The following is a 12,962-nucleotide window of genomic DNA, read 5'->3' as shown; positions in this document are numbered from 1 at the left end:
AAAAGTAGAAAAGTCAGAAATAAGGTGATTCAATTCAAAACAGAATTAGAAATTTAAAATCTTTTAAAAATGTAAGCTATACTAGAATACATGAGTAAATAAATGCAACAAATAAAGAATTAAAATTAGAAAATCAAAAGAAGAAAAAATTAAATTATAATGAGATGAAGAGTGATAAAATGAATTTAAGAGAAAATGACATTTAAGATAGGCAAAGAAGTTGCAATATATGAGTATTAGGAGTCCCTGAAGATGAAAACCCAAGGAAAAGAGCAAAACAAATTTTTTAAATTATAATTCAAGAAAGTATTCCTGATATTTGTTGTTGTTGTTGTTGTTTTTTGCGGTACATGGGCCTCTCACTGTTGTGGCTTCTCCCGTTGCGGAGCACAGGCTCCGGACGCGCAGGCTCAGCAGCCATGGCCCACGGGCCTAGCCGCTCCGCGGGATGTGAGATCTTCCCGGACCGGGGCACAAACCCGTGTCCCCTGCATCGGCAGGTGGACTCTCAACCACTGCGCCACTAGGGAAGCCCCACCCGCTGATATTTTTTAAAAAGATGTGAAACTACATATTGAAAGAGCACACCATATAACTGATTATCCATGCAGAATAACCAACATCAAATCATAGTCTAATAAAATTACTAGACCTTGTAAAAAAGAAAAAACATTTTGGCCTTTTATGCAAAAAACATGTGTAACTTATAAAGAACAGAAAATTACATTAACAAACTTCTAATCAGCAACACTTTATGCCAGAAGAAAATAAAGTAACATACTTAAGACACTTAAGACATTATTCACCAGAGACCTATCAATATGTTTTTAGAGAGAGATACAATTATCATCACCAGGGGGAAGTTGTTAGAGCTTAAAATTGATCAAGGGTTCATTATACAACTTATGATTGTTGTTATTCACATTTTGCTCTATACCTTGTGTATATTATAAATGCAAAATTTTCAAAAATGATGCATTGCGAAATTTTGAGTGAAGAAGAATTTTTCAGTGAATTTTCTGATTGTCTGAGCAACATATACTAGTGTCTCAAAAGATGATAGTTCTTCAGAATATAGTTCTGATTCAGACAATATGATTATTAGACCAACAAAAAGACAAAAAACCTTAGTGATTGATTCTGATATGGAAAGTGAAAATGAAATTCATGGTGCTGGAGAATGCTCCTTTGCTTCTACAGAAGAGTGGATTGAAGAGAACATTTCACAAAATTAGAAGACTTTACAGGTGTGTCAGGTGTAACTATTGAATGTAATAATCCGCAAAGTGTTAGTGAAATAACAGAATTAATTTTTGGCCAGCCAAAATAAAAATCGCCAGCCACACGTATTAGTTTCTGCAAAAATCCCCCAGTCAATAATGAGTTAAGGAAAGAAAATGTGAGCCAAGGCTTTTATATTCAGTAATACTGAACTTCAAGTATAAAAAGGACAGACAACCATTATCCATAAGCAAGACCTCAAGGAATATTGTTCCCATGAGCACTTCCTAAAGAATATACTAGACAATGAGCTTCAGACAACCAAAATGACTAAAAGACACTGAATAAAGACTGGTTGACAACCTAGAAGAAATGGACAAATTCCTAGAAATGTACAATCTCCCAAGACTGAATAAGAAGAAATAGAAAATATGAACAGACCATTTACCAGTAATGAAACTGAATCAATAATTTTTTTAAAACTCCCAACAAACAACAGTACAGGACAAGATGTCTTCACAGGCGAATTTCACCGAACATTTAAAGAAGAGTTAACACCTATCCTTCCCAAACTATTCCAAAACATTGCAGAGGAAGGAAACTTCTGATCTCATTCTACGAAGCCAGCATCACTCTGATACTAAATCAGACAAAAACACCACACAAAAAAGAAAAGTACAGACCCAAATCCCTGATGAATATAGATGCAAAAGTTCTCAATGAAATATTAGCAAACCAAATTCAACAATACATTAAAAGGATTATACACTATGATCAAATGGGATTTATCCCAGGGATGCAAGGATCGTTTAATATGCACAAATCAATCAATGTGACACACCTCATTAAAAAATTGAAGAAGAAAAATCATACGATCATCTCAATAAATGCAGAAAAAGTTCTGACAAAATCAACATTCATTTATGATAAAAACTCTCAACAAGGTGGATGTAGAGGGAACATACCTCAACCTAATAAAGGCCATATATGACAAGCTTACAGTTAACATCATATTCAACAGTAAAAAGCTGAAAACATTTTCTTTAAGATCAGGAACAAGACAAGGATGCCCACACTTGCCATTTTTATTCAATGTAGTATTGGAAGTCCTAGCCACAGCAATTGCACACAAAAAAATAAATAAATAAAAGAAATTCAAATTGAAAAAGAAACTGCAACTGTTTGCAGATGACATGATTCTATATATAGAAAATCCTAAAAATGCCACCAAAAAACTACTGGAACTAATAAATGAATTCATTAAAGTTGCAGGAAACAAAATTACTATGCAGAAATGTGCTGCATTTCTATACATTAACAATGAACTATCAGAGAAAAACAATCCCATTCACAATTGCATAAAAAAGAATAAAATGCCTAGGAATAAATCTAACCAAGGAGGCAAAAGACCTGTACTCAGAAAACTATAAGACACTGTTGAAAGAAACTGAAGACAACACAAATGGAAAGATATACTGTGCTCATGGATTGGAAGAATTAATATTGTTAAAATGACTATATTTCCCAAAACGATCTACACATTCAATGCAATTCCTATGAAAATACCAATGATATTTTTCACAGAACTGGAACAAATAATTCTAAAATTTGTATGGAAACACAAAAAAACACCGAATAGCCAACACAATCTTGAGCAAGAAGAACGAAGCCGGAGGTATCACACTCCTGGACTTCAAACTATAGTAAAAGCTATAGTAGCCAAAACAGTATAGTACTGGCACAAAAACAGACACAAAGATCAATGGAACATAATAGAGGGCCCAGAAATAAACCTAAGCTTTTATGGTCAATTAATCTACAACAAAGGAGGAAGAATATACAACGGAGAAAAGACAGCCTCTTCAATAAATGGTGTTTGGAGAACTGGACAGCCGCATGCAAGGGAATCAAACTGGACTACTTTCTTACACCATATACAAAAATAAACTTAAAATAGATTAAATATCTAAATGTAAGGCCTGAAACCATAAAACTCCTAGGAGAAAACACAGGCAGTATGTTCTTTGATACCAGCCTTAGCTATATATTTTCAGTATGTCTCCTCAGGCAAGGGAAACAAAAGCAAAAATTAAAAATGGGACTATGTCAAACTAAAAAGCTTTTGTACAGCAAAGAAACTATCAACAAAATGAAGAGGCCACCTACTGAATAGGAGAAGATATTTGCCAATAATGCATCTGATAAGGGGTTAATATACAAAATATACAAAGAACTAACACAAGTTAACATTATAAAGACCAACAACCTGATTAAAAAATGGGCCCTTCCTTCTATATCACTATATAGAGTTTTTTAGTACAATAAAATAGATTTATCCTTGGGCCAGCAGAAACCGGTAAAATAGAAATAAAGTAAATGTATACTGAGGTAGAAATAAATAAAGGACTATCACCCAGCCTCCCTCTTGCCCACTGCTCTCTCTATGAGGAATACTATTAGAGAAAAAAATGCAAACGCCCCAATTTCTGTATAGTCTTTACTCCAGTGGCCTACATGCAAAAAGTTAAATGTAGAACCTACTACTTTATGAAAAAGCACCAGTAATTTTATTTTATCTGGTGATTTCCCTCTTTGTCTATAGATGTTCATTCAAAACTTATTTACTGAACACTTCCTATGGCCTGTTTTGCTTTTTCTTTGCTCTGAGTAAACTTAACAGCAAAATGAAAGAGTACGTGTTCCTTTAGTTATATTTGACTTTCCATTTCAGGCTTTTCGTATTTCTTCAGTTTTAATGATATTATGAACTCAAAGGTATTGGCAACAGAATAACCTTGGAATCAATCCTAGCCCAACATCTCAATGTCTAAAAAAGAAAGGTATTCTGGGAGCCATGAAAATATTTTAATAAGGTAAAATAAAACCAATCTTGTTAAAAATGTTTAGGCTGTTAATGTTTCCTTAGTTCAGATGGAGGAATTTTCACCCGCTGTCCATTTGGTTATGGGGGAGAGTATTTGATAGAATTCAGTGAAGAGACCATTTAAAGTGAAGTACACATCACCATATCCCGAGGACAGCAAATGCTGCTAAGTGGAAAAGCAGCATTTTGTTTATTTTGTTTTTACTTTGTTTTGCTTTTGTGATGGCATGATAGCATCTTCTACTTAGAGCAGTGTTGACATTCTCTCAACTGACTCATTTGGAAAGAAAAAGAAGTTCACATGCCAGTGAGTGGGAAAGGCAGGAAGAGGACTGATTTAACAGAAATATTTTACAATTTGTCAAACTTAGAGTAGCAGTATCTTATTTTTTACCTCTCCCTCTTAAAAAAAAAAGCACTATGGACAAGGTATTGAAGTGTGAACTAAAATGAGATGAATTTCAATTCCTTTTTGTCACTAACACACAGGAAAGATTCTGACCCTACTTCAACCATTTCTCAGGGTCTTTGATGTGTATCTACTTCCTCTCCTGATACGGTAATGATTACATTAAAGAGATATCAATTTGGCAGGAAATTTTCCAAATCAGAAAAAAATTATTTTTCCAGTATGCTATTATTTTTATGACACATGTGCTGTCTATACACAAAAAGAAAGAAAAAAGAAAGGAAGAAAAGAAGGGATAAAGAAGGAAAGAAGAGAAAGATGGGGAAGAGAAGGAAAAAGAAAGAAAAGTTAAACAGTCAAATAACATATGATTTAATTTCGGCCCCATACTTAAAAGGATGGAGTTACATCACTCGTTGGAACATCATATATTTCAGCCCTGGAAGAAATACATTCATCTCTTACCCAACTTCAAAGTTATTGCTAACTGACAGTTGCTAGGAACTGATCTGGAATGAATTGGCAGTTCTGGTTCTGTTCTTAGTAACCCAGAGGGTATGTCATAAACACTTATGTTATGGTAATACCTTTGTTAAAGAGGTGAAGAGGAGAGAGCACTCTTTGGTGACCAAATGGCTTTCAACTCATTCTAGCAGAGGTATGCAGCAATAGTTGTCATGCTCTAAACATTTTCTAATTCTGCTATTAAGGCTTTAGAGGAGATGTCTGATTATTAATATAGCCATTGCCTGAATTTATCCATCCAGACTACAAGTTTAGCTCTGAAGTGTACCTGGAACACATAATATGCACTAAAAAAATGTGTATTTAATGAGAGATTGGATTCACTTAAATATCTAACTCAAATGAAACTTCTATCATAGTGAGGGATTATGGAATTGAAGCAATAAATTGAAAATATATGGTGCAGCATATTCTTTATAGAAAAAAATCAATAGGTAAGAGCAGTTTAAAATAATCCAGGACAAAAACAAAACAAAACAAAACTTGACGTGGGATGTAGATGTGTGGGAAATATGGCTGAAACACCAATTACTTGTCCTCTGATTGCCTATTCATAGTTTTTAATTCCTTTAAGGTAAGGTCTGTATCTTATTCTCATAGCTTCAATTCTTGGATGAGTGTATTGTGCAGAATAGGATTAAATGTCTGAATCCACAGTCATCTCTTCAGTTTCTATAGAGATGCATTATAGCTCTATCATAGAATGTATTATTTTGAATTTTATTTCTTCATTTTGTGTGTATCCCTACTGGATGTAGATACATTTCTTCAAGTCAGGAACTATGTCTATTCATTTTTGCATATTCAAGTCTAAAGTAATGCCTGCTCATAAATTTTGTTTAGGTTAATAAATACAGCTGATCTGGCTGGATATACTCAGATCCTCTTCTTCCCTCACCATGTCATGTGCACATCTCTAAAAGCACACACACAAAAGCACGGAACTTCCAATTGAACATGTACGTATATAACTACACATACAAATTCACAAACACAGGTGTTTTTGTGTGTGCATGAATGTGTGTGTACATGTATGACAAAATACATCTTCTATTTATACTGGATAATATTCATTCGACTGATGTCTTTAAGGATCATCAGGTTGACATGTATTTAAATCGTTGACACAATTATTTTCTCAAAGTATAGTTCAGGCTGTAAGAGAACATGGGGAAGAAAAAAAGCACAGAGATTCATTATTTTCCTAGTAGGCCACCTCCCTCTCTGTTCTGACCCTTGGAGAAACCTAATGAATGATGTCATAGTTGTTGTCTTACATCATCTAGTTGAATGCAGAGATTACCACCATCAAGAAGAGGATGTATTTTAAAGGATCCTCTTAACTTAAATCTCTTTTGCATTAAGATGTGCAATGTGAGCTCAAATTAACTTGAAAAGTGAGAAGATGACCACATTCATAGCCAGTGGATGTGGATTCTTCGGACCACGATGGCCATTTGATGATATCCCAAAGGCAGTCACAAGGTAAGAAACGATTTTCTGTGAACTTCTGAAGCAAATTAGCATTGAAATTTAAAAGCAGCAGATATGGAGAAGAAAAAATGTGATTCTTACATCTCTGTTCTCTGTTGCTGTGTGGATAAAATATAGAACAATTAATACTGCTAAAATAATAAATTTCAACATATAATTTTTCTATATTAAAATGCTTTCATGGGGCTTCCCTGGTGGCACAGTGGTTGGGGGGGGTCTGCCTGCCGATGCAAGGGACACGGGTTCGTGCCCCAGTCTGGGAGGATCCCACATGCCGCGGAGCGGCTGGGCCCATGAGCCTTGGCTGCTGAGCCTGCGCGTCCAGAGCCTGTGCTCCACAACGGGAGAGGCCACAACAGTGAGAGGCCCGCGTACTGGAGAAAAAAAAAAAAAAAAAAAAAAAAGCTTTCATGGCTCTCGATGTGTGCAGAGAATATGCAAATACCACACTCTCTTATAGCAGGCTTTCCACAATTTTGCCCCTCCTGAATTTTCCAAATTTATTTTTCATTGCTCTCCTACTCAAACCTAACTCCCTAACTATCTCAACTACTTGCATTTACCTAAATATATACTGATATTTCATATGTTTGTGTATATACTATTGTGTATATATTGTGTGTATACTATTGCCCTTTCCTAGGATATCCCTATTATGTTTCTCTGGTAAGCAATTTTTTATTTATCCTTTTTGAGCCCTACTCTAAGCTTCTATCCACCATGAGTGGATTATTTCCTTCTTTGTGCCAACATTCTACTTGTTTCACATTGCCAATATGACAGTCAAGTTATCTGTTTACATACATGGTGAGTACTTTATGTGCTTCTTGAAAGCTGTAATTATATCTGATAAAGCAGGAGCTACCATTTGTTAGTTATCACTATGTGTCAAGAACTGTGACTGGAAATGTAATTTTAAATCTGTGATTTTAAAACTTTTGCATCACTCGTAAACAAACCATGTCCATAAAGTACAGTAAATGCAGTAGGAGAACAGAGAAAGCACTTTACTAAGTCTGGAACTTAAGAGAAGCTTCTAGGAGGTACAGTTTTGCAGAAGGAGAAAACTGATATTAACAGGAAGGTTTCCCAAAGCAATGCAGCCTGACTCCTGATGAATATAGGTGCAAAAATTCTCAACAAAATACTAGCAAACTGAATTCAAAAGCACACTAAAAGGACCATACAACCATGATCAAGTGAGATTTATCCCTAGATGCAAGGATGGTTCAATATATGCAAATCAATAAATATACATCACGTTGATAGAAAGATGACAATCATATGATCATCTGAATAGATGCAGAAAAATCATTTGACGAAATTCAATCCTTTCATGATACAAATGCTCATCCAACTAGGAATAGAAGGAAATTAACATAATTAAGGCCACCTATGAAAGCCCACTTCTAACATCATACTTAACAGTGGAAAATGGAAGGCTTTTACTCTAAGATCATGAACAAGACAAGGATGTCCACTCTTGCCACTTTTATTTAATACAGTACTGGAAGTACTAATCAGATCATTTAGGCAAGAAAAATAAAAGGCATCTAAATAGGAAAGGAAGAAGTAAAATTATTTCTGTTTGCAGATGACATGATTGTATATTTTTAAAGCCCTAAAGATTCCACAAAAATCTGTTAGAATAAGTGATTCGATAAAAAGTTTCAAGAAACAAAATCAACCTACAAAAATCAGTTGTATTTCTGTATTCTAACAGTAAACTATCTAAAAAGGAAATTAAGAAAACAATCCCATTCACAATATTATAAAAAAATCATTTAGAAATAAACTTCATGGAGGTAAAAACCATATACAATGAAAACTACAAAACATTGATAAATGAGAATAAAGAAGACAAAAACCAATGGAAAGACAACCCATGTTCATGGATTAGAAGATTTAATATTGTCAAATTTTCCACACTACCCAAAGTTATTTAAAGATTCAATCTAATCCTATAGAAATTCCAATGGCATTTTATTTTACAGAAGTAGGAAAAACAATCCTATAATTTATATGGAACCAAATGGGCCTCAAATAGCCAAAACCATCTTGAGAAAGAATAGCATACCTGGAGGCATCTGACTTCCTGACACATAGACAAATGGGACAGAAGAGACAGCCCAGAAATAAACAGATATTCTTTATTAGAGTGAGGAAGTCACCTTCTACTCTTAGTTTTCTAATAGGTTTTTAAATCATGAATTCTGTCAAATTCATTTTCTGCCTCTATTGACATGATCATATGGTTATTCACATTTATATTTGCAATGTGGTAAATTATTGGATTTTCATATGTTAAACTAACCTTGCATTCTGAGTTAAACCCCATTTGGTCACAATGTTGTAGTTTTTTTATATATTGCTGATTTAATTTACTAGTATTTTTTTTAAAGATTGTTACATATAAGCTCACTAAAGATATTTGTCTGAATATGATGGCAGGAAAATGCTGACCCTTTTATAGGAGTTGGTAAATATTCCTTCATTCTTTATTTTCTGCATGAGTATGTAAGTTGAACTTATTTCTTAGAACTAATCAGTAAAGCTGTGCTTGGAATATTCTTTGTGTGAAAAACTGTAATTAGGTCTTTGATTTCTTTTAAAAATACAGAGTTTTAACATTTTCTATTTCTTGTTTCAGTTTTAATGATGTGTATCTTTCAGATCTAGTATCTGTTGCTATCTCTCTGATCAGTTTGGTCAGGCTAGTGAAAACATAAATAAAAAATGAACAAAATATTTGAACAAAGACTTCACCCAAAATGATATACAAATGGTAAATAAGGACATGAAATATGCTTATACCATTAATCATCACTGAAATACAATTTAAATCAAATGAGATATCTCTACACACCTGTTAGAATGACTTGATTAAACAAACAAATTAAAAACTTGATAATACCAAGTGCTGGTGAGGATATGTATCAGCTGAAGTCATACATTGTTGGTGGGAATGCAAAATAGCACAACCACTTTGGAAAACAGTTTTGCAGTTTCACAGAGTTATTCACACATTTGCTATATAACTGAACAATTCTACTCTTAGGTGTTCGCTTTCAGGAGAAAAGAAAACTTTAGTTGACACAAAAACCTGTATGTAAATATTTAGAGGGGCTTTATTCACAGTTCCCAAATACTAGAAACAACCCAAATGTGGTAAATGAATAAACTGTGATACATTCATACAATGGAACACTAGCTGACAGTAAAAAAGGAATAAATTAATGAAACACAATATGGATGGCCCCCAAATGCGAAGAGAAAGAAACCAGACTCGAAAGGCTATATCAAATATGCTTACATTTAGATGACATTCTGGAAAAAGGGAAATGATAGGAACAGAAAACATCAGTATTTATCAGAGCCTGATGTTGGGGGAGAAGGATGACTCCAAAGGAACAGAGAGGAATTTGGGGGATGACAGAATTGCTCAATATTTTGATTGTGTAATGGTTATATGACTCGTGTACTTGTCAAAATGCATAACTGCACACCAAGAAGAATGCATCTTATTGTATGCAAATTATACCACAATTTAAAAAACACTGTATGTAATCTTCAATTTACTTTCATTCAATATAATGTTTCTAATACTCATTCATGTTGTCTGTATAGTTCTAGTTCATTAACTTTCTCTGCTGCATAATATTGTATTGTGTGAATATTTCAAACATATTTATCCATTCTCCTGCAAAAATATTTTGGAGTTGTTTTTCAGATTTTCTTTTTCTATTATGCACAACACTGCTCTGATAGTTCTGGAACAAACCTCATTGTGCACATATGCTATAATTTTCTGAGTTATATAACTAGGGGTAGAATTGCAGAAATTTAGAGAATATCCTCGTTCAACTTTACAAGATAATGAAGACATTTTATTCTCAAGTGGTAGTTGCAATGAACAGTCACACCTGAAATGTTTACTAAATCATTTCCAGGGTTTCACGTTTTCACCAGAATTTGGTATTGTTAGAATTCTTAAATTTTGCACCGTGGTCAGTGTAAAATTGTATCTTTTTATGGTCTTAATTGAGATCTTCCTGATTACTATCGAGATGGAACATCTTTTCATGTTTTGTTTTGTTTATCTTGCTAATACTAATTTGTTCTCTTCTTTGTCCATTTTCCCATTGGGTTGTTTGTCTTTTCCTTTTTGATTCATAGTGGATCTTGAAGCAGTCAATTTAATCCTTTGTTAGTTTTCATGTGATACAAATAGGTCACATCATTTTTTAACTTATCTTTTTTACTTTATGGTATCATGGTTAATAATTAGAAGTTATTAATCTTAATGGAGTGAATTTATCAATCTTATTTCTAGTGCTTTCTGTATTTTGTTTTAAAATTTGTCCTTAACTGAATGTCATAAAGATAATTTATATTTGCTTCTGAATGTTTTTAAAGTTTTCTCTTCTACACTTAAGTGTTTATTCAATGTAGAATTAGCTTCTGCACATGGCATGAGGTAGGGATCCAATTTAATTTGTTACACGTGCATAAACAATTGTCTCAAAAACATTTATTGAAAATACATTTTTCCCATAATGATCTGAAAATTCACTTCTGTCATATTTCAAGTTTACACATGTGCATGGGTCTGGTTCTCTTTTTTGTTTCACTTGTGTTCTCTCCCTATATCAATACTATACTTTGTAATTATTATTCTGATATGATATATCTTGATATCCAATTGGGTATGTTCCCCACTCTTTGGGCTATCTTCTTTATTTAGTTCTGCACATGAGATCTGTTGACCTGAAACAAAAATAGACTGCCACACATTTCTCCAGCAAAGATGTGTTTATTTGGGCTCAGCAGAGCATTGTAATTTGGGGTCTGCAATTGCAGTGAACCACTTGCAAGTGCCCCATAGGGCAATGCTTTTATAGAGAGGAAAAGGAAGTTGGGAAGGCTATAGTAAATAAAGAGTCCATGACTTTTCACTGAGAACTTGACAGGAAAGGAGTCTTTCTTCTTTCTGTTGGGCTCTGCTATCATCATAGGGCATGAGAGCTTCCCATTCTGTTTCCCAACTCTATTTAATTGAGATTTTCATTTATTAATTTTTTACAGATCTGACAGTTCAGTTAGATTCAGGTTAATTTTTGGCAAGAATACTTAATAGGTGATCTTGCGTGCTTCCTATTGCATATACTATCAGGTACTATGACTACTAATGATGCCTAGTTTACTTGTTTAAAATGCTGATAGCCAGATCTCCCCATTGTAAAGTAACATTTTTTCCACTTAGAATTATCAAGTAATCTGTGGGGTGAAACTCTACCACATTTTAAATTATTTTATAATAAATCAATGAGGTGCATTACTTCTTGGGGCTTGCAAAATAGTAACTGTCTGTAATTATATTGTTCCAGTACTAGCAGGAATTTTCTGTAAAAAACAAAAAAAGAGCTTTCCCTCATTAACAGGAGGTAAATTATGGTTTATTTCCAAAAGGCTTGGATTAAATGCTTAATTATTTCCTTTAATTACCAAGTTTCAGAGTAAGAATTTGATGCAGTCATTACCTTCAATGAAAGTGAGGTTTTGTTTTCCTGTTTTTCTATGTGTCGTTGAGTATCATTATGGACTCCTGTATTTTTATTATGTGTTAAATCAACCACAGTAATTATTCCTTGTGAGGCAAATTACCTCAAAATTGACTACTGTCTTTTGGACACAATACCATTAGTATTTTCTTACTTTCAAGAATAAAATGCCTAGGCTCATCTTGTACTGTTCCTGCTATAGACTGACAGCTTCTCTAGTTCAGGCCCAGTTTCAGTTTATCTCCTTATTGATCTAGTTTTCAGTTCTTCCTTTCTGGCCTCTGGCCATTTCCTCCAGATTTTTGTTGTTGTTATTGTTTCAAGCTCAAGTATGCATTTTTTTCAATTCCAAATATTTATTTAGTGCCAACTATGAGCCAGATGCTGTTCTAAGGATACAGAAGTAAACAAAGCAAAATCTCTGATCTCAAGAAGCTTATACTGCAAGAATGCTTATTATATAAACTATGAATTTTAATAGATATTGTGATCTGGCGATATTAGGTATTGTAGGGGTTTTAAGGTAATGTAGCTATGAGTGATAATTTGTAAAATTTTATATCAGTTTTGAGAATGAATATTTGGGAAAAAAAAAAACAACAGAAAATAGGAAGTCCAGTTAGGAAAGAATTGCAGTATTCCAAGTCTGAAATGGTTAGGCTAGTAGGTAGAAGGGAGAAAGGAGAAGAAAGCTGGATTGCAGGAATATCTTGAAGGAAGAAAAGATAAAATTTTGAAATAGTTTAATAAGAGGGCATGATACAAAGAAAGATGTCAAAGTTATCTCCATACAGTCTTCCCTGGAAGACTGGAAGAATGACTACAACACTGACAGAAATAGTGTAGCCTGTGTGAATGGGTGGGCGAT

The sequence above is a fragment of the Delphinus delphis genome, chromosome 1 (genome assembly GCF_949987515.2).
Source record: "Delphinus delphis chromosome 1, mDelDel1.2, whole genome shotgun sequence".
Lineage (NCBI taxonomy): Eukaryota > Metazoa > Chordata > Mammalia > Artiodactyla > Delphinidae > Delphinus > Delphinus delphis.
The sequence above is the reverse complement of the archived record's forward strand: the minus strand, read 5'-3'. Positions refer to the sequence as shown.